The 24,029-nt window shown below is 39.8% G+C and overlaps 1 protein-coding gene across 2 annotated transcripts in view; it reads left to right on the forward strand.

The window, feature by feature from the left end:
• Window positions 1-24,029, forward strand: part of Atg1 (serine/threonine-protein kinase unc-51-like protein Atg1) — a 431,394-nt gene that overhangs the window by 167,520 nt on the left and 239,845 nt on the right. The window lies entirely within an intron of this gene.

Raw genomic sequence — 24,029 nt, forward strand, 5'->3', positions numbered from 1 at the left:
ACCCGATTTTGCCTGACCTCTATTTAGCGCTATTCCACATTTACTGGGAGAAATTTCAAGTCCCAAAAATTAGTCCACAAGAGCAATTTCATTTTATGTTCCATTTAATGTAATTCAAATTTGGGCAGAACCTGCATTTAGCATAAGGAAATGTCAACATTGTCAAGTATTTACTTCTGTGTGTTATGGTACGTAAAGGGCATCTGAGAAAGACATCATAAGCTTGCACATAATGAACTTCATCATTGAACATCCATATAGATGCTATATTAAATTAAATTGGAAGAAGTCCACCAATCGATACATATATTTTGCCATCTCTTAAGAATTACGCTTATTTGGTTTTTAGTTACAAGTACATGTTTCGTCTCTTTTTGTGAGGATTTTGCCACTTTTAGTTCAAATAACATGCTTTACCAAATCACCATTATCTTCAAGAAACATCATTTTAAAATAGCTTTCTGTACAAACAGTGCTAATACTCATATAATTTACAATCACAATAGTATTACCCATAAAAACAAAAGATTATTCAACTAATGTAACTATAAAGTCAACTGTTGCCAGTGCAAAGTAACTTATGTCGGTCAAACTGAAAATTGTTTTCAAACATGTGAGGAACACTAGAATGCAGAAAAATACAACAGATACTCGGCCATGAGCTCACGATAGATCTTCACCATACTTTTACAACAGCAGATCGAGATCTTACAATTCTACACACATTAAATAAAAGTACCTTAATATTTTTTAAGACATTTACATAGAAATAGAGCAGGAAGTAAACCCTAATTACAACTTACATGAAATTATTGATGATATCAATGTCTTTGATTTATTTCTTTTACATTTTATGGCCTTCTTTGGACCACTCTAGCCAACTTTATACAAATCATTTTTCAGTTTCCTGTCAGCCCATTACTTCTTCATTCTCTCTGATCTTATCATTCTTTCTTTATCGGAAATCACCCTCCCTACTGTCTGTTCGTTGATTCTGGTTTGCAGTCTGGTTTGTTTGCGAGTTTCCTAATTTTGTCAGTTTTGTTTCTTAGGTCTTCCACTGTAATTTGTAGTTTATCCAGATCTTCCCTGATTTCTGTAATCCACTTAATGTTGCACTTACTATTCCATAATTTTTCTGTTATTCTCCTGATGATCCTGTTCTCTGGCGTCCTGATTAGATGCCCAAAAAATGAAATTTGTTTCTTCCTGATTGTGCTCATTACAGGTTCCATTTCTTTGTAGACTGTTTCACTAGAAGCTACTCTCCAGTGCCCATCTTTTTGGTATGATTTGTTGATTGATGTTCTAATGATTCTTCTCTCTATCTTGAGTATTTTGTCTATTTGTGCAGTGTTAATTGTTTTGAAGATGGTTTCACTTGCATATTGTACCAGGAAAAGTTTTTGGGGAAAGGGCATGAGTAGGACCTCAGGGAGTGGAACTTGGTTTTGGAACCGATACAGAGTAGGATAGACTCGCAGAGCGAATAATAGATGGTTAAATTTTTTTTAAACAATTTATTAATTCTTCACCCTGCAATATGATTATTGGACTCAAATCTGACATTGAAATTAAAAGTTTGAACGTAATCTTCCTGAATTCTGTTCATGAAATTTAAATGAATATCACTGATTCCAAAGTCTTTCATATGTGAGAAGACGAGGTATTAGATTTCCACCTAAAGTCTTTCTAAATATGAGCACACACTTGTAATTGCAAATTGACATGAGAAATTAAATTTCTGTTAAAAGTTTTCAGTTTTTCAGTTTGTAAACCTTGATGTTTAGCACAATTGAAAAGCCTAAAGTCTTTCTATGAGATATGAAAATTAAATTTGAAAATTAAATTAATCACTTCTGAGAAACTATCAGAACTCTGAAATATTTGTTCACACGCAACACTGAAGTTTCCACTGTTCAAAATTAATGAGAAAATTTTAGTCAGTTTGTTACTACTCACTTAATGAAAGAAATGTTGCTACAAATGTTGAAGGATGGACGTCTGGAATGTTCTGTGGTGAATCAGGATCGGCGGTGTTCCCTTAGCACACCATGTTGACGTCCCCGATGAGGTGATGATAGCTGGAACTGGATCGTGTAGAATTGCATCTCGTTAAGGTGATTTTTCGCACACGAAAAATTCACTTATTGCGAGTAGTTATCACTGACACTGTCATTTACTGCTGAACACAGTTTATGGCGTAATTGAACTTTAAGACGTTAAATGAATAAGCACAGTCCTTCCTGTATGAAATACTATTTAAAGTCGTTACTGAAACGTCCATAATTACACAGTTCACACTTGAAAAAGGCAAATCATAGTCTATAATCATGGTCTTTGAACACGGTCATTAAGTCACTAAGGATTATTTTCTGATTATCTTGTTATTATAACGTCATATTACCTCAGAAAAAGTTCTTAGTATTCACCCAGATTACTACTGTAAGTCGTATACTAATATGGCGTGAATAAAGAAATACAGTTCAATACTCGAAGAGAATGAGTTCTGGTAATTCTACACATTAGTTTCTGTAGTTCAATATCATGTGAAGTAAACTAAGTCTACACATAATGATATATTCTGTGAACGTTAAATATTTGGTATTTGCACTTCAATAAGTTCACTCGTATTATATTCTCAAAGGTCTTTAGAATTAGACTGTAGTCGCGACGCGATGTACTAAATACAGTGCAACGATTTTTTATAATTTTGTCGGCGATATAACTTCGTGTTCCGGAAACGCGACGGCAAGTACTTTCACCGTGACTGCGCGGACATACTGTACGAGGGTCGGTCTCTCCTCTGTTTCACTCACACACATCTGTGTACTCATCCTTGTACTGCGCTGCACTGCTTGTTAGCCTTGACATATATACACCGGCGCTGGGAGGGGTGGTTTCTCTTGGCCATGTGACCGTGAGTGTATAATTTTCCTAGATTTTAAATTATTATAACTCAACCATGGGATGGATTAATTCGAAATTCACAGGGATTAACTTTTATGACGTCCGCTACAATTCAGCGTTTGTCCCGTTGAAATTGGTTAAGGCGTTGAAAAGCTTGCGAAAAGAAAATTCTTAATGGAAATTCTAAATTCCCATGGAGGGAATTAGATATTTTTCCACCAATAGAGCATATCAAAAATCAGATCAAAAATTAGATGTATGGCTTTTCAGGCGTTTGCTCTATTAGCCAGCATTTCGTCGTAGGTCTGACACTAGACTCGTCAGAGTGGGACGTGTCAGACCCTACCCACTGATGCTGGGGTGTATGCAGGTGAAATTTATCAGAAACCTGTTATGAGGCACATTCTGATAACTGCATACGGGAGATAAAACTCCACAATGGAATTAATAGAGCAAACGCCTGAAAAGCCATACATCTAATTTTTGATCTGATTTTTAAGAAAATTCTTTTCAAGAAATATCTCTAGGGGAGGTGAGCTTCGAGCGACAGGTGACGTCACTTCACTTCGCCTAGTGCACTCGTGAAGTCTGGCACATGCTGGAACATAGCTTTATTTAAATGTTCGTCCATCGGACGGATATTTTATGCTGGAATAACGTTTCTTTCGATTGATATGGGCCAGGACATAGGCTTTCCTGGTACAATATGTTATTTCTGGTTGAGTGACTGTTTTGTAGTGTTTTAATTTTGTTGCTCTTGACATCCCCTTTTTGTTGTAGATATTCTTGGTGACATATTGTGCTCTGGTCAATTTATTTATTCTGTTAAGCCATGTTGGCGTTTCATTGAGGTTATATATTATGATTTCTCCCAGATATTTAAATTTATCTACAATTTTGATTTCTTGGTTTCCTATGGCGATTTTGTTAATGAGTGGTGGGTCAGTTGACATGATTGCTGTATTTTCAAAAGATATTCCAAGACCAATTTTCAGTGCTATCTCCTGTAGTGATATAACTTGTCTGGTTTCCTGAATATTATTGGACAAGAGAGCAAGGTCATCAGCATATCCTATGTTGTCCATGGGTCTTCCAATTCGGATGTTCTTTGGGTTAATCTTGTACCATTCCCTCATTATATATACCAAAGCACAGTTGAACAGCAGAGGTGACAAGCAATCTCCTTGTCGTAAACCTGTTTTTATGGTGAATGGCTCATAGAATTCCCCTCTGAACTTGACTTCTGATTTAGTATTGGTTAAGGTGAGTTCTATTGGTTTGATTAATTTTGGATGGAGCTCGAAATTCCTTAAGTTTTTTAACATTGAAGGTCTATGGATACAGTCGGATGCTTTTTTAAAGTCCATGAAGGTTATTGCAAAAGTTTTGTTTTGTTTCTTGTAATATGCTATGGCTAATTATAAAGTGATGATTTGTTCTGCCCAGCTTCTCCAAGGTCTGAAGCCTCCTTGGTATTCACCTAATTCTTCCTCTAGTTGCTCTTTGATTCTCCTGTATGGGATTCTGGAGAATATCTTGTATGTGCAGTCTAAGAGAACGATACCTCTGTAATTATCTGGATTGCTTTTATCTCCTTTATTGTGGAGTAGGTGGATTATGGCTGTGGTCCAATGTTTCGGGAACTTTTCTGTTATCCAAATTCTTGCTAGGGCCATATGTAAGCATGTTCGAACTATATCACTGGCATATTTCCACATTTTTGCAAAAACTTGGTCTTCTCTGCATGCCTTATAATTTTTCAACTCTCAGAGTGCTGTTTCCACCTCTTGGATTGTTAGGGGGTTTATGAGTTCAGGCGAGGTCTTGATGGGCGTGTTTGGATTAATTGCTAAATGTTCCTGGGGTTCTTCACAATTCGAAAGTTTAATGAATGCTTTTGCCATGATTTCAGCATATTCCTTGTCATTATATGTAGTTTATCCATCCTCACTTTTCAGCATTAACATGGGAGGAGAAAATTTTTGTAGTTGTCTTCCAAACATTTTGTAAAAGTCTCAGGAATTGGTTTTGTGGTAATTTTCTTCTATTGAGTTGATTATTAGACCTTTCTGCGATTGTCTTTTGGTTTGCCTGATAATTTGTGTGAACTTTTTGCTGATATTTTTGAGGTTGGTTGCACTTGGTGTTTGAAATTTTAATCATGCCTGTTGTCTTTCTTCATGAATTTTGTCACAATTGGAGTTCCACCAGGCATATCTTTTACATGGGTTCAGTGGGGCTAAATTTTCAGCTTGTTGCTTGAGAATGGAACCAGTTCTTCTAAGGTATTTGTCAGTTTTATGTTTTGTGTGATTTATCTATATTTATCAAAGTTCCTCTTTTGTTTATAGCATTTTGGTTTCTTTTTCAGTGGTGTGAACTTAATTTTGATTCTGACTATGTAATGATCCGAACCTGTATCTACTCCTCTTAATACTTTAACATTGTAGATTTCTCTGTGGAATGATTTGTTCATAAGTACATGATCCTGCTGCCATTCCCCTTTTCTCCAATCAGGATGTTTCCAAGTTTTAAGTTTGTTTGGCCTCCTTTTGAAGTATGTGGACTTTGAGATCAGTTTGTGTTCCCTGCAGAGTTCAACATGTCTTTCGCCATTTTTATTTGTATGTTAATGTGGATCCCATTTCCCAATGATATCTTGATATTTCTTTTCTCTTCCGAGTTGGGCATTGAAGTCCCCTAACAGAATCTTAACGTTATTAATATTTACTTGGTTTACTGTTTGGTCAAGGAGATCCCAAAATTTTTCCACTTCTTTCCTAGCCTTTTTTAGAAAATTCTTTTCATTAGTAGGGGCATGGGCATTTATGATGGTATAAATTTTGTTGGATGCTTTTAAACTCAAAGTTGCTATTCAAGGTGAGATGCCTTGAAAATCGATTATTGAATTATTTTCATACGGACTACCATATTTACTCGCGTATTAGACCCTTTTTTTCCCCCACTTTTGCAGCCAAAAATAATAAAGGGGGGTCCAATGTGCGATAACCTCAAAATTTTGTGCAGCGAACACATGACTTCTAGGTTATAAAGAGCTATAAATTGTACGTGTAAATATTCTATACTATTATTTAACAAACTTAGAATGTATTTAAGTTATACTGGCTATTTTCGTCGGAAGGCAGTATTTCTGAACGTAAAAAGACAAAAAGTCTTGAACACGACTTTTAGGCCTACGATACACATAAAAGTCCGTTTTAGTTCCTCATATCACGTCATTCGTTACATGTCATTAATTCCCCTGGTGAGGTTGATGTCAGGAAGGGCATACAGCCGTAAAAACTCGCTACGAAGATTCGTCTCACTTCATACTCGATCCCGTAGAAGAAAGGGATAAGGGTATCGTGTTATCATATAATTAAATATTGATACAAAAGATCGTAATGGGCAGTCATTTGTCTCTGTCAGTTCAGCAGTAGGCCTACCACACACTAAACCTGATCACTGTTTTCATTTGAATTACCGCCTTGTGGCGCCAACTTCCCTGCCTTGCTACCGGCGTGTCATCATTCTAAGTGACGTCATCTTCACTGCTATCTCTCGTCAGTCGCATCAGCCATGCTTCATTCTCTTTGAGCCAGGCATTGCAATCAAGAGCATACGAGGTCCCGTCTTTTTGAACCTTTTAAAAATAATTTTGTTCCCGACTATAGAGTCTAAACAGTGTAAATCTATTCCCAGATGGTCTCTGATATTCCCAATTGGTGTATATGTAGCAGAAGCCACTCCTTCCGAGTAAAGCCGTACAGTAGAAGGCATGCCAAACCGTCAGCTGATAACTATAAAAACTATGTGACGAGTTGTACTTCGGAACGTAATACATAGTAACTGGAAACATTATTTTGATAACTGCGGCTGTTGAAACACAGACCCTTATTTTAAAGTATATTTCATGCTTGTTCTCTACATTTATCACATCAGGATTTGTGTAAACGGCTGTCCATGAGATAGGACAGACCACATTGTTTAGGTAAGGTATATTATCTCTCTGATAGTGCAAAAAGTTTGACGGAAAAAATAAAAATAAATAACAGGAAAATATACCGCATTTATGGATATCCACAGGTGTGGCGGTGATGCGTTTTATTATCATAATGTTTAATTTTGTACGTTCGTTGTCTTTTTTTATTAACGCATACCCTAGTATGTTTTGTTTGGCATCTCCGAAAATTGTTTAAAGTACGTGGTGATATAAAAATATTATTATTATTATTATTATTATTATTATTATTATTATTATTATTATTATTATTTGTTAGGTACATTGGCGAGTAAAACAATCGTTTTAATTGGATAGATTTTATCACATTTTAAACTTACTTCTCTCCAAATATATACCGGTACATATATTGGCCCGAGTTACGAGATATTAAATGACCACTTTGTTAATGATCTCGCCTGCTGTATAAATACCAATAACCGCGAGTGCACGAATGTTTCTCATCTAAGTAAACTCGTTCCCTCATCCCGAGGTGGTACAGCTATTTTTAGACACACCCCCAGTGGAGGGGAGTTACATGTACCGCTTTTACCGCATATCAATCTTCCTGCCTTTCCTAAATCTCTGGCAGTACGGTACCAGGAATCGAAGTCAGACCCCGAAAACATCAACTAATTGTGCTAATCATTACACTGGCAGACATTATTAACTACAAAACACAGGCATATGGCATTACTGATGCATGCTTGCAATGCGCGGGTTGGACACGAAGCTAGGCCTATTCATCTATTTGTGTGATGTCATCAGAGCTGCAGTAGGCCTACGCTACAGAGGCGGACATTTTTTAACTACGAAACACAGTTGTACTGCATGAATTCGATGGGTTTTTCATTGCATAGGTCGTACGGACAAAACTATTAACAAATTTGTGCGATGTCATCAGAGCTGCAATAAGACTTGTACCCGCTTCGAAGTGGAATCGTCATCGTTCTCTGATGAATTACGTTGGGGGGTCTTACAGGCGAGATTTATTTTTTTCATTTTCTCCGTCTCGAAAAGCTTGGGGGGGGGGGTCTAACACGTGAGGGGGTCTAATACACGAGTAAATACGGTATATCATTCTCAAATGTGATTTTATTTGACAGAAATAAATATCACACGAGAACACGTTCACTTCCTTGTGTAAATTACTTTGTCACTGTAAGTCACAACACACAATTATACGCACTAACAAGTGACACTGCGACACTTAATTGCGGAGTGTCCTGAAGGCGATTCTGACAAGTACAGATAACAGCACTGACTTGCACACTATAACATACGCTCTCTTGAACTCACCACCTCACTGACTGATGGCTCGATATATATACTGTTCGTTCAACCGTCTAGAATTATCTGTTTCTGGAAGGGTTCTAACAACACTCTAATGGAACACACTGGAAACATCGATCGACCAGCTAGTCGAATGGAGTACTCCAGTAATGGATTCAGCTAGAACTTTCATTACTGTTTACCAATACACATGGAAATCTCTCCAACATTCCTAATGTCTCTACCTATATCTGGATAATAAACCAGACAGTAAGTTTCCAGAACCCTTCGCATATACCAAATTATAGTAGAATAAATCTAATATATGAACATTATAGAGTTTTCTACCGCTTTCGACAATATAGATTTTGAGGTTAAACTTATACACAATACGTATTTGAGGTTATACAAATTTTATAATACATATTTACAGGGAAACCATGTATTAGTCATATTTAACATTTAATAAAAGATAACTTAGCATTTAATAAAATATGACCAAAATATACCAACCACAATAACTGAAGGTTTTACACCAGTTACGATGTTGTATCTACGACAACTATAAACCCAGTTTCAAATTGGGGACATTGTTTCATAACCCTTAGTCCAGGTTTCCCTTTGTAAATTCTGTAGCCTTGAGATTGGAAAAGTTCATCTGTAGTATTTCTCATCTCCTGGAGTCCTGCTATTGAAAATTTTCTGTTTAATTTGTCCGTCAAGTTCTTTAGTTTTCCTGCTTTAAGTAGAGAATTAATATTATGAGTTGCAATGTAGTTGATCTGATCTTGTTTGATCCTGTTCTTTTGTACTGGCATAAGAATGGGTAATTGCCAACGCTCGACTTGTCAACTTTAGGTGGCTACCCACCCACCGTAGCTGATGTAGTCCTCTCCTGTTTTCTTGGACAGGATGGTGGAATTTTTTTCCTAAAAAGACCTTTCCATGGCTGACTTTCAAAGGTAGTTAACCTTGGGTGGAGCAAGCTTCAATTTACAACTGGACAACCCCAGATGTTCAGGGTTCTGGGTTGGCATTTCCTCCTAACCCAACAAGGTATGGTTTTCTTGCCAATACTTAGGTGAATGATTGCGGTGGTTTCCCACTGGACGATGGGGTCACTGCCTTCATACGTCAGTATCAATGTCTTATTAGAAGAAACTTTAAAAATAGCTTCCCAGAAAAATAAGAATAACAAAATCACTAAAGATTATACAAACTCCCTTCCTCAACGTTTCCCCTACCAAAATATTTTCCCTCCTGCTCCTGCCACACCTTCACCCGATCAACTGCACGTCACATTAACTTAGTCGCCGCCAATACAAAGTAAGAACGAGACATGTTCTAAAGGGACCAACAAGGAAGTGAGTATTAAACTTTGTTTCATATCCCCAAAGCAACATTATTCCATATTTTTCTTGCAAAACACCAATTCTCTTAATAGACTCTTCAGTAAATGAATATCAACATATACGGCAAATGCAGCATATAACATTCATATTACAGCATAATTAATATTGAGAGGAGTTTCCCAAGCTTGGCCATACCCTGAACTTCACTTTAAAAAATCAAATACTGTGAGCTCGCATCCGGGAGATAGTTGGGTTCGAACTCCACTGTAGGCAGTCCTGAAAATGGTTTTCTCTGGTTTCCCATTTTCACACCAGGCAAATGCGGGGGCTGTACATTAATTAAGGCCATGGCCGCTTCCTTCCCATTCCTAGGCCTTTCCTGTCCCATCGTTGCCATAAGACCTGTCTGTGTCGGTGCAACGTAAAGCAACTAGGAAAGATATATATATCAAATATAGGTTGACACCTTATAGATATAGCTTATTGATATAAATATCCACATGGCTGATAACACTATTATAAGGATACAGCTTTTAAACAACTGCTAAGCCAGAAAGAAGGTAACAGAAGTGTTAACCATACACAATGTTATTAAAGAAATTCATGTTATTTATTGCCGGGTTGAGTGGCTTAGATGGTTGAGGCACTCTCTTCTTGATCCCAGCTTGGCACGTTCGATCCTGGCTCAGTCTGGTGGTATCTGAAGGGGCTCAGCATTGATTCTTGGGCTAAAATTAATCAAAAAATTCCTCTAACATGTGATACAGAACAACTCGTCCTTAATTGTTTCTTTCCTAAGTTGTGGGGTAAAAGTAACTTTTACATTAAAAATGTCTCAGAGGAAAATTTAAATGACTTTTTGAGTAAAAAATAGGTTGGGTGTGAAAACAACCTTTAATTTAAAAATTTAATTACTCCTAAACCGATAGTCGTAGAAAATTAATTTTAGGTTAAAATTGATCAAAAATGAACCTGTAATGATAATATAGATAAACTTACCCTTGACTGTTTCAACATTTTTGGGAAAAATGACCTGATGTTAAGGAAGTACTGGAGGATACTTTAAATGATGATTACTGTAAAAAAAACATTGGGGATGAAAACAACCCTCAACCTAAAAATTCATAATCACCTAAAGTGTTCGTTATAGAAAACTGATTTATAGCTTAAAATTTATCCAAAAAATTCTCTTAACCAGTGATATAGATCAAATCATGCTTAGCTGTTTCTGTTCAGAGTTTTGGGGTAAAAACAAATAACGCACAAGGAAACTATTAATAGAACTGCATTGAAGAAGTTCTTTTCATGACTTGATAAGTAAAAATTAATTTTATGATACAGACAGCAATGATAACAAGTTAACGTATCCACAGAGACGCACAGGAAATGCTCTCAGTTGGTACAGTTATTTATTCACATCTATTTACAAATTAAACACACACACACACAACCTTAATCACTGCTGTCACTGGAAGTTACAGTGTGTTTCACAATTTTGTAGTGGATTACAAATTATATATACAGGTAAGAATAAATTATATACAGTTTCTTTTTTTTTTTGTTGCTAGGGGCTTTACGTCACACCGACACAGATAGGTCTTATGGCGACGATGGGATAGGAAAGGCCTAGGAGTTGGAAGGAAGTGGCCATGGCCTTAATTAAGGTACAGCCCCAGCATTTGCCTGGTGTGAAAATGGGGAAACAACCGAAAACCATTTTCAGGGCTGCCGATAGTGGGATTCGAACCTACTATCTCCCGGATGCAAGCTCACAGCCGCGCGCCTCTATACAGGTTCTTATGTTAATTGAACTGATATAAATGTCTATATATAGTGCATGTTTCAAGACATAACCTCACAAACAGTGTGATCGTATCATATGTATACATGATGTAATACAAATACTAACTGGATGTAACACTTCATAGACATACAATACAAGTAATAATGATGATGATAATAATAATCATCACAATCATAAAATAATAATAATAATAATAATAATAATAATAATAATAATAATAATAATAATAATAATAATAATAATAATAATAATAATTTGACCTTGATACTTGCATTATTGACATATGGCTGAGACATATTTTTTTTTTTTTTTTTAACTGAGCTCGATAGCTGCAGTCGCTTAAGTGCGGCCAGTATCCAGTAATCGGGAGATAGTTGGTTCGAGCCCCACTGTCGGCAGCCCTGAAAATGGTTTTCCGTGGTTTCCCATTTTCACATCACGCAAATGCCGGGGCTGTACCTTAATTAAGGCCACAGCTGAATCCTTCCAATTCCTATGCCTTTCCTATCCCATCGTCGCCATAAGACATATCTGTGTCGGTGCGACGTAAAGCAAATAGCAAAAAAAAAAAAATTTCAAGTTATATCCGTTTATCACACTTGCGTCAATATCCCCCATATAACTTGAAACTATTTCCACACTTTGTCACACTCGTTGACTTTGCCGTGGTCGTAGATTGTATCTTCTCTGTTCCTCGATGTCTCTGGATGCACTCTCCTCCTCTTGACCGTGTTGTGTCGGGGGTCGGGGTTCCCTCGCTGCCAGCATCTTCCTCGATGATGGTTGATGCAGTCTCCTTATGACCAGGCTGAGCTGTGTCATCAATAGCCTGTCTCCCAGGCTGGTCAACCTGTCCCACTTTTGACCTGATGTCCGATATCTGCTGCGTTAATTGATCGGTGACTCCGCTAATTTGTGATGAAATGTTGTCATTTACGATTGAAATTTTCGATTCTAGGCCCTGTTCTACATTGTAAACCTGTGTGTACAACTGTGCTATCTGCCCGGTTAAAATTTCAACACATCGATAGTAGAGTAAGCCAGGTTGGAAGGGATATCTTGTTCCTCAAGGAGGGGGTGTGTGTGTGTGTGTGTGTGTGTGTGTGTGTGGGAATCCAGGTTTCCGGCATAAAAGAACAGGTTGAGGTGAGGATTTCTAACATCGAGGGAAATTTTGAAAGCCGTATCTCTGCCGTTGAGGGAAATCTTGGGAGCCGTATCTCTGCTGTTGAAGGAAGGTTAGAAAACCGGTTTTCGACCATCAAGGGAGATATGCAGAAAATAAGCAAAAACATCCTTCACGCAGTAGAAGATTGATTAACTTAAACAGGACGTATCACCACACCTCTAACCCCCTCAAACCTAACCGGCAATACAGCACACCTGGACCCGAAGGTGATTATAGAGAGCCTTCCAGAATACCACGGGCAACTGGACTAGAATTACAAGTCATTAATCTCATTTTTTGGTCCATATTGACAACAGTGATTACATTCAATTTACAAAGTATACATTTATTATTCACCTATTCAATACCTACAGTAGGTAGGTATTGAATAGGTGAATAACTGGACGAGAACCCGACTAGCTTCGTTGAGAGATTGGTCAGCCTATTAGGAAGGACAAATTTAGCAGAGGACATGTTCGTGCAACTCATCACACCGCGATTAAAGGGGCAAGCCACTACTTCGTGGAACAACTTGAAGGGTTTAAATATAAGCTGGGCGGACTTCAAGAAGGAATTCCTCGCTAGGTTTAATTCCGAAGGGGTGAAGAGCTCCGTGAAAAGGAAGCTACTGACTGAGGCACAACCGACTGTCATGAGAGCTAGCGCATTTGTCCTACTGAAGTACCAACTCTTCAAGCGTCTGCACCCGGAAGGAAGCGAAAATGAGATCTTACCAGATATCACAGAGCTACTCCACGATGAGATTCGACCCCTAGTGAAAGTATCACAACCCAGGTCCTTTGATGAAATGGAATGGCGTATGGTTTTTAGTACCGGGAGTGTCCGAGGACAAGTTCGGCTCACCAGAGGCAGATCTTTCGATTTGATGCCCGTAGGCAACCTGCGCGTCGTGATGAGGATGAAAATGATGATGAAGACGACATATACACCCAGCCCCTATGCCAGCAAAATTAACCAATGATGGTTAAAATTCCCGAACCTGCCGGGAATCGAACCCGGGACCCCTGTGACCAAAGGCCAGCACGCTAACCATTTAGCCATGGAGCCGGGCATCCTTTGATGATTATGCAGAATCGTCGCCCAGCTGGAGGAGGAACGCAAGAGCAGAGCTACAGAAGAGACCCGCGCATTTAGGAAGTGCTACCAGTGTGGAAGAGCGGGACACGTGAACAACAAGTGCCCCTCCTTAACGTCAGAGAAACTAGGTCCGGCCCATTCTGGGTTAAGGGGGGATGGGACCGGGATCAGGAATGTGCCTCAAGACCTGAGAGATGAGCAACCCTGGTCAAGTAGGAGAGGGATTGGTCAGATTGTGAGTAGAACAGGCCAACCCTGCCCAGCTATCATTTAAGGATTGGCAACGAGAATTTTTCAGCCGTACTCTATAGCCAAGCAAGCCATTCATTTGTCAGCGGGACTGTTGCCAGATTACTACCGCCTATGAAGTGTCTCCAACTCGTAAGGGTAGTGGGAGCAGCAGACATGGTAACCTATTCCATTCAAGGAACAACAAACCTAACCGCCAAATGCATGAACATGCCTATTGTAATTGATGTTGCAGTGATTCAAAACCTGATACCTGACATATTAGGTCATGACTTTCTGGTGGAATACAAGGTGATCCTAAACTGTGCAGCTCATGAAGTCTTTTTTGGAAAAGACAGAAATCTAACGGTCGCCTGGCACGATGGAAATCTCCAGACTCGCAAGGATACTGATGTCGACGTAGACCTGGGAGATATCCAATTAACATATCTTCGACTGAGTGAAGAAGAGGAGCCGAGACACACCTTAAAGGACTTTCCGGAAGTCATACCAATAAAATACGACGGACTACCACAGTAATGCACACCATTGAATGCAGCGCTTCATCACCAATCAAGCAACGTCCATATCCAATCAACCCTGATAAGTGCAACTTCGTCATCCAGAAGATTCAAGAGATGGAAGGACAAGGTCTCATTGAACCCTCTACATCATGTTAAGCTTCACCTATCGTCCTACAGAAGAAGAAGAAGAAGAAGAAGAAGAAGAAGAAGAAGTAGAAGTAGTAGTAGTAGTAGTAGTGACTCTTTGTGGACTTCCGCAGGTTGAACGAGAAGACCGTTAGTGATGTCTACCCCATGCCTGACCTCAAAGACTTGCTGAAACAAGTAAATGGGTCTAGGATTTTCAGCACGCTGGATCTCAACTCCAGATACCGGCAAGTAGAGGCCAGGGAAAGTTCTAGACCACTGACCGCCTTCATGACACTGAGAGGATTGTACCAGTTTGCAGTAATGCCCTTTGGATTGAAGAAGGCTCCTGCCACCTTCATGTGACTGATGGATAAGGTATTATCAGGATATGTCGGAGAATTTTGCCAAGTGTATCTTGACGACATTTTAATTCACAGCAAGAATTTCCAAGAACACCATGTACATATGAGGAAAGTACTGGAACGACTAAAGTTTCATGGACTGACGTGCCAGCTGGAGAAGTGCCACTTTGCCCAGTCCCGCGTAGAATATCTTGGCCATGTCTTAACATCTGAAGGGCTTAGAAAGGCAACTGGAGAAGGATCGAGGTATCGAAGAAGCTGAACGCCCGCGGACCAAGGGACAGGTATGTCAGTTTTTGGCTTGTTTGGAAGGTATAGCAGCTTCGTTCCAGACTTTCAAGAGAAGGCAATACGACTCACCGATCTACTCCATAACAACCACTCGTTCCGATGGACCAGCAAGTAAGAAGCAGCATTCAAAGACATTAAGGCTGCAACGTGCATCGCTCCCAGTCCATCGCATCCCGACCCTCAATGGAAGATGTGCCTGCAGACGGACGCCAGCGACTCCAGCTTAGGAGCAGTGTTATTCCAGGAGAGGACTGACGGCGAAAGGGACATCGAGTATGCCAGCAGAAAGCGATCACCCACCGATCAACGCTACTGCACTGCTGAGAAGGAAGCCTTAGCCGTGGTGTGGGCCATGGGCAAATTCAGAGTCTACTTGGAGGGAGGAAAGTTTCGGCTCTACACCATTAACGCCGCTCTGAAATGATTGAACTCAGTCTTTGGCTCAAAATCTAAATTTATGCGATGGGCTCTGTTAATCGCACAATATTATTTCAATGTATTACACGTCCCAGGACCAACGAACATGGGAGCAGACAGCTTATCTAGGCACCCGGTGATGGAACCTGAAGCAAGGAGTACCATTTTTGAGAGGGGGTTCCCACAAAAATACCAGAGCGAGCGTAAGGAACCTGTCCTTATGACCATCAAGAAGGAACTTGATCTGGGAGTAATCAAACAGTGGCAGGAACAAGACAAGCCGTGTAGGATCATGACGCAGTGGATTAGGAGACAGAACCCAGATAGTGGACTCGTCCCAAGGGAATTCAAGATGTGCTACAAGAACTTCCGCGTTGACAGAGGACTCTTGATGTACAGGTCGCACCTCTCTGACACGCCTGCTGTAGTGGTGATCCCCAGACAGCACATAACAGACTTTCTCGAGGAAATTCACAAAAACACTGAAGCCGGATATCCAGGAGGGGAAGAGACGTATCAGTCTATGCAACGAAGGTTCTTGTGGGTCAGCATGCAGAAAGACATCCTGGACTACGTGAAGGGGAGCTACATTTGTGCCTGCACCAAGGCGAGCACCAGGAAGGAAGATTCCAGCCAATGAGGAAGACGGCCACAACGCCCGTGGGAGGTTATAGCCCTGGACTTGATTGGTCCTTACCCTAGAACACCATGGGGTAAAACAGGACTCGTAGTAATCACCGACCTCTTCACATGATGGATTAAGGCCTTACCGTTACCTGAAGCCACGACGGGACGCATCTCCAGCCTGCTACAAGATGAGGTATTCAGCCGCTATGGTTATCCACGTGCATTCTGTCGGACAACGGGAGTCAGTTCACGTCAAGGAAGTGGCAGCAAATGATGACAGAATGGAATGTGGAGCACTGCACCACCCCTATCTACAACCCAAGGGCCAATCCATCAGAACGACGGAACCTGAAGTTGAAAGGGTTAGTACTGGTCCAACTAGACAAAGAACATCGGCTGTTGGGCCACAAGATGCCGCAGTCTCTCTTTGCCCTGCAACGGTGCATCAACCGTTTCACCGGCTATTCCCCAACGGAGCTGTTTCGTCAGCTGTATGGCACCGGGGATTGGGAGAGTCGCCCACCACTCACGTCTGGTCAAGATGATGCAGCTGTTCCCCTGGCGGCGGCGGCAGCGGCGGCGGCGGCGGCAGCGGCGGCGGCAGCAGCAGCAGCAGAACATCAAGGAGAAACAAGCTTTGGCCGAGAAGGGATCCCTTACCCAGGCCAAAGATCAAGATGTCGAAGTGACCCAGATCTTCCTACCGGGCCAACAAATACTGCGGGGTAACCACCCAGTCATTAATAAGATTGGAGGGTTTCACGCAGGTCTCGCACCTAAGTGGGTTGGTCCCATCGAGGCGGCTAAACAGCTGGGCCATGGGGTCTACTTACTAAAGACCAACCCTCCTGTCAATGTCCATGCATTGGAGTTGCGAGTCACCCAACTGCTGTGCATACACAGTAAGCCTGGAGGAGAGGCTACTGACGACACAGCTCTGCCTGTTCATAAAGGGAATGCATTGACTATCATCAAGGAAGAGGCTGGCAGCAAGGCAACCCCGACATGACATGATCCGGTCAAGAGGAGGAGAGTGCATCTTGCAACATCGAGGGAGAGAGAATATACAATCTACGACGAAGGCAAAGTCGACGAGTGTGACAAAGTGTGGAAGTTGTTTCAAGTTGTAGGGGGGGATAATGACGCAAGTGTGATAAATGGATTTAACTTGAAAAGAATATTGTCTCACCCATATGTAAATAATGCAAGTATCAAGGTCGAATAATAATAATAATAATAATAATAATAATAATAATAATAATAATAATAATAATAATAATATATTATATTATATTATATTATATTATATTATATTATATTATATTATATTATTATTATTATTATTATTATTACCGTGGTTTAGTAGAGGTGAAAGAAGGTGGCGGGGTGAATGGGTCTAACTACCAAAATCAAAGTTAATTTAAAACTGTAACAAGGTTATATATTTTTTTTTTTAAACAACAAGAAACAATGCAATAGGTACAAGTAGCAAAATTAACTCTAGGAAAGGTAAGATTGGTGGTATAAACAGAACTTGGGCTTCAAGCCCTCCCTTTACATTTCCTGAGCTCTCAGCTCACAAACACATATTTACCAAAGGGCAGAAAACCCGTAATACCTGGAACACTTGCTCCCAACTTTGAACCTCAAGCCTCCCAAAGGCACTATTACACACTGGAAAAGAGTTAACACGCTCTCAGTTTTTCACGCCTCTTCAAGGCAATATCAGACTTTGCCATAGTTTGCTATCAAGGCACGACTTACAACACTGACACGGGGGTATCTTGTACCCAATCTAGTGGGCCTTAGCAGGAAAAGAACAGGTTAAGTAAATGGCCCGGAATACCAAAAAGAATGGAGGCGTATACTTGCACTCCTAAATACACATTTTAAAACCTAAAAGGGACTAGGCCGATGAAACAGGGGCTATTCCCAAACTATGGAGGTGACTCGTATAATGAATAAATTTAACACATTAAGGAAGAGTAGAAAATCAGTTACCAAAACGTAGTCACCTCAAATCAAAATGAAGGGGAACTCGAGAGGGTAAAGCACTCTCTATCCCCGATTTACAGTTAAAGATATGATTTTTTTTTTGCTAGGGGCTTTACGTCGCACCGACACAGATAGGTCTTATGGCAACGATGGGATAGGAAAGGCCTAGGAATTGGAAGTAGCCATGGCCTTAACCCTCTACTGCATGAATTATTTTTCGTTTCCGTTTGGTGAAGAAAATTTCAAGCTTTAATGTTCAACATACGGTCAGTGTTTTCGATGTACCAGCAATTCTTGACTGGGCCTAATAGCGTAATACTCGTATGTGATGTGGATTGCCATATTGGAATATATATACGATTTTTCACGATTTTACGTTAAGCTTTTAACATTCAAAGACCGAACATTACTGCCTACTGGCCATGGGTACGTATTGCAGGGCGCAAGTAGGTCGGTAATGTCTTTGAGGTTGAGCCAAAGGTACGGTACTCCTGAAGCCTGTGGTAATATGATGGGGAGGGCCCACGTAAAATAAACGGTGGTTGGTACGCGTGGATGTTGACGGGGTGGAAGGAGTAGCTTTGGTTGTAGGGCTGTTTTGTCTTAAGTTAAAAAAAAAAAAAGGCATCACTGGAATATATGTTTAATTGATTGTACAGTTGAAGGTGTGACGTAAAACTACCTCTGCCTACAATATTTATCCATGTATACAGGTGAAAAGTTATTTGTTGCCTAATGGCAACAGTATGCAGTAGAGGGTTAATTAAGGTACAGCCCCAGCATTTGCCTGGTGTGAAAATGGGAAACCACGGAAAACCATCTTCAGGGTTACCGATAGTGGGATTCGAACCTACTATCTCCCCCTAGGCAACGATGAAGTTTTTACATAAGCCGGCACAAATTTACATTTTTAGAAAGGTAGGTTACATTGTAAAAGGTTCGGACCTTTCCCGCGGGTTAAACTGCTGAGCTAGCAAGAAATAAAGATGTTAAGTGGCCATTACCTTACTGAAGAACTGCTGCCTGAAGAAAGAGGCACCTCCCGCCTCCTGCTACACGTCCATACACAGGGTTAGATGTTGATGAACTGGCCGAGAGACAAGAAAATCAGCAGTTTTTATACCCTCGGGGAAGGTTTGAGACCTTTCATGAATAATTAAGACACACCCACAGGCGTTTATTGGGTAGCTTACAGTTACACATCAAAATCGAAGAAGAAAGACACGATTGGTCAAAAATTAATTACAGAAATTCTGGATTGGCTAAGTTCAAAACTGGCAGAAGGAAAGATTAATATTGCCAACCCATAAATGAAAGAACGAAATTTAGTAAGGACAAAAACTTATGAGTACAAAATTTCTTCAAATAAAGTTCCTTCACTTCGCACCAGGGTGCATGATCATAGTTTCTTTTGTAGAGACATCTATGAGAGAATGTCCACACTTCTTGATAAATAGTAAACAAAAACAAGTCGAAATTCACACAGTGACATCTTCAGAGGAAAAATTTAAGTTGGTCTAGTTCCAAGTTCAGTGTTTCTCCAGTAGAGGAGTTCTAATTAGCGCAAGATTTAAACGTGTGGCGTAGAGGTGTACCACTCGGTACAATTATTATTTGACGATTGTGATTATTATGGGGGTGAGTCAATAAATGAGTTGCAAACATGTGTGTGCCTTATACCATTTGAAATTACGTGCGCAAGTTTTGCCAGCAGATGGCAGCATATGTATTCTTGTCGTATGACATCTCGCAGGCACTCAGTCAGTCAGAGGCTGTTAGTGCACGGTGGCTCATGCGTTGCATGACTGTACACAAGAAGAACTGCGTGCAGTTGTGCATTTTTTGTGGGCGAAAGGACTGTCCACAGAAGTAGTACATCGCGAAATGCATCCTGTCTATGATGAAAACTGTTTCGCACGGAAAGCTGTGTTCAATTGGATGCAGAAGTTTAACCATGGAAGGAAAAGCATCAGAGATGGGGAGCATCCTGGTTGTCCTGCGGAGGTGTCAACTACAACCGAACATCCACCGTACAGTCCTGACTTAGCCCCCAGTGATTTTCATCTGTTTGGGCCCCTAAAATATCATTTGGGTAGCCGTCATTTTGATACAGATGATGCCGTAATGTATGAGGTTACACGTTGGCTGCGACAGCAACCAAAGGACTTCTTTGCTGCTGACTTTCAAGGACTTGTATAGAGATGGGATAAGTGCCTGAATGTACAGGGTGAATATGCGGAAAAGTGAAATAAATGTCAGAAAGTTACTTTGAATATTTTTGCCTCAATTCATTTTTGCGACTTTTTTATTTACTCACCCTCGTATTATTATTATTATTATTATTATTATTATTATTATTATTATTATTATTATTATTATTATTACATGGCTATGAAGTGTTACATCCAGTTAGTATTTGTATTCTTATTACATCATGTATATACATATGGTACAATCGCGTTGTTTGTGAGGTTATGTCTTGAAACATACACTGTATATAGACATTTATATCAGTTCAATTAATGTAAGAACCTGTACATAATTTATTCTTACCTGTATATATCATTTGCAATCCACTACAGAATTGTGAAATGCACTGTAACTTCCCAGAATGACACTAGATCATGGTAGAATATTCTGTACATTATAACCATGTTGTTAGGCACACAAGAATTTACGAGAAAATTTATCTTTCTAGAAGCCTGAACAGGCACATATAAAAGGAGGTGGTCTTGATGGTAACGACGAGTTACTGCTTAGCAGAGTTATGGTGTAGCAGGAGTATACTTGTGACCTCGTGGTGTTGTGACATAAAAATGGTTGCAGTCTCCATGTTGTAGTGATAGGCAGTTGTTAATGTGGCGGCTTTGTTGATGTGTGTATCTTGCTAGTGACAGCAGTGATTAAGGTTATGTGTGTGTTTAATTTGTAAACAGATGTGAATAAATAACTGTACCAACTGACAGCATTTCTTGTGCCTCTTTGTAGATGCATTAAGATGAGTAGGGCTAAACGGCTAAGGGGCTAATTAGTGGGGCTTATGAGCAAGGACTGCAGGGCTAATGAGCGGGGGTTATAAGTAATTGCTGATGAGCAGGGGCTAATGAACAATTGCTAATAAGCAGGGGCTGTTGTGCAGTGGCTAATGAGCAGAAGAGCAGAGAATAATGATTAAGGGCTTAAGGGCTCCTGAACAGGGGCTAATGAGTTAGTTAATAAGGTCACTAATGAGAAGGGGCTCAGGAACATTGCCTAATAAGCAACTGCTAATGATGAAGGGATAATGAGCAATTGCTAATGAGCAGGGGTAATGAACATGGCTGAAAGGGATAATGAGCTATGGCTAAGTAGCATGGGCTGATGAGCAGTATCTAATGAGCATGAGGGCTGATGAGCAGCACATTGCAAGTTTTATTACATTTTGAACTGTTTTCTCACACCTCGGCAAAAGTCTTGTTCAAAGATATAAACTTCATTGTTGTTTCCGTATTGAACTGAGATCACAGAGATGCGTTATTTATAAGGTTCAACCTATTCAGTACTAATTACGTGTTGTATAGATGTTATTTATAACATTTATTTAACATGGGACCGGTTTCAACATTTAAATGTCATCATCAGCCATAAACAAATTAATCACAAACAAACGAGCATGGACATAATAATTAAAACTGGCGCAGTGACACATTGAAATATGTACATAGTTTTAACACCATTCAAAGATTAAAAGAAGGTTTTTGATATGTTATCAAAGCACAAAAGTCTTTATACACCCATTCTCACCTTGTGTTAATAAAATAACAAGAACTTTTAGCAATAATTCGAACTGGTGTAGTGATACACTGCCATATGTACATGTTTTTCTTACCAATCAAAGATTAATAGAAGGCTCTCGCATTTTTGCAAAGCCAAAAGCCTTTAAAACGCCTATATACACCCTGTGTCAAATAAAACGTCAAGAACTTATAGGAATCACTTGGTACACAGCTTTGGCTGGTCCATCCATGTGCCAGAGCACAAGACATATTAACGGTTGCATTCGAATCCCTGAACAAGAATCTGGCAGTCCGTTAACACATTATTGATTTGAATGTTTTCAAAGTGAGAATGTATATTAGTACACACACTTTAATCGTGTAATGCACTTGTAGACTTCTCAATACACATTGCTTTGAAACGCTTGATTTTTGCCTGTTAAAATTTACACTGATGTATATGAAATTATAAGAAACAGTCAGTGGTAATAGGTTGTCCTTCAGTATTCTTTTCTGATGCAGTACAGATGATCTAAAATTCTCAGTTCAATTGGAAGAATTTATATCAGCCTTGGGCAGCGTGTTGAGATGTTAACCTTGTGAGGAGGAGGTACGGACATAACAGTTGATAACATTTCAAAACCTTCCTTTAATCTTGGAATGGTAAAAATCTATGTACATATTTCAATGTGTCACTATGCCAATTTAAATTATTATGTCCTTGCTCATTTCTTTGTGATTAATTTGTTTATGGCTGATGATGACATTTAAATGTCAAAACCTGTCCCATGTTAAATAAATGTCGAAAATAACATCTATACAACATGTAATTAGTATTGAATAGGTTGAACCTTATAAATAACTCATCTCTGTGAAGAGTCTTGTTTACGATTATCTCTGTGATACAGAAAAGAATATTTAACTAAAAAAGTTATTTTGTTGGGTTTTTCTACGTGACCACTACTAAATACAGAATAAAATTTTAAATTTCTCCACTATAGCTGTTATTTGAGCTATCATAAATAAAATTATTTATAATCTTCGCGATAGCACATTATTTTTTTCTTTTACGTCTGTTCGACCATTTTTCACATGTTAGCAAAAGTCTAAATTTATGATTGTCAGTACAGAAAAGTGTTGTAACCAAGGTTGAAGTTTACAAAACACAACTTTTATTGCTTCACTTTCTGATATGTACACAAATAACTGAAATTTATTTTGAAGCAAAAAGGAATATTGAATCTTGAGAAAAGTCTGTCTTTATACAATATGTACAGGTTTACAGTCTTTATATACACTTCTATCTTGAAAAGATAGTCTTTGTGAATTGACACGTTGATAGTCGAGAACTATCTGGCACACTAACATGAATGTCTTTGAGAGTCCTTGTTTGTTGAAGTGCCTGAATTCCTAAAAAGCAAGTTCAATTGATTGAAGAAATTCCACCTAGCGCAACTAAGGGAGCTTGCGTAAATTAGGGAATGAAAATGGCTTGTGAAAGAATTACGGAACATAGGCAGCGGAAACAGGTAAGGGAGCGGTGACCAGAGGTGAAACCTCGTACTGCCAGAAATTCAGTCCACCTGGTCGAAGCACATTTTCAAGAGGAGTAGCCTCCGTGCTCGACGTAGGGTGTATTCTGGAGCTGGACACCGGGGCAAGTGGGCAATTGAGCAGGCAGGGAGCTCCTATTTATAGTACACTCGATGGTCAGGCACGCGCACTGAGGGCTGCGCGTCGAAGCTAGCAGAATGATACACAGGCGCGCGTACAGCTGGCTGACGGAGCGAGAAAGGGAGCGCCGGACATACAACACCCTCCCCTCCTAAATACGCCGGTACGGCGTGAAACGGCGGCGGCGCTGGCGGCGACTGCGATGCTGGGGCGGAGCTGCTGAAGTCTCTGTTGTATTGTCCGGAGCTGGAACTGGGCGGAGTGGCACTGTCTCGTCCTGAAAGGAACCCATTGTTATTAAATGATCTAAAGCGCGTTCAGCAATAGATTGATCAGGTTTAGCAATAGCATCAATAGCTGGACAGGGGCGGTAGCGCAGACGTATCTGATCTTGATGGCGGCAGATACGTTTCTCCGTAGTCT

This window comes from Anabrus simplex, chromosome 2 (genome assembly GCF_040414725.1).
Source record: "Anabrus simplex isolate iqAnaSimp1 chromosome 2, ASM4041472v1, whole genome shotgun sequence".
Taxonomy (NCBI): Eukaryota; Metazoa; Arthropoda; class Insecta; order Orthoptera; family Tettigoniidae; genus Anabrus; species Anabrus simplex.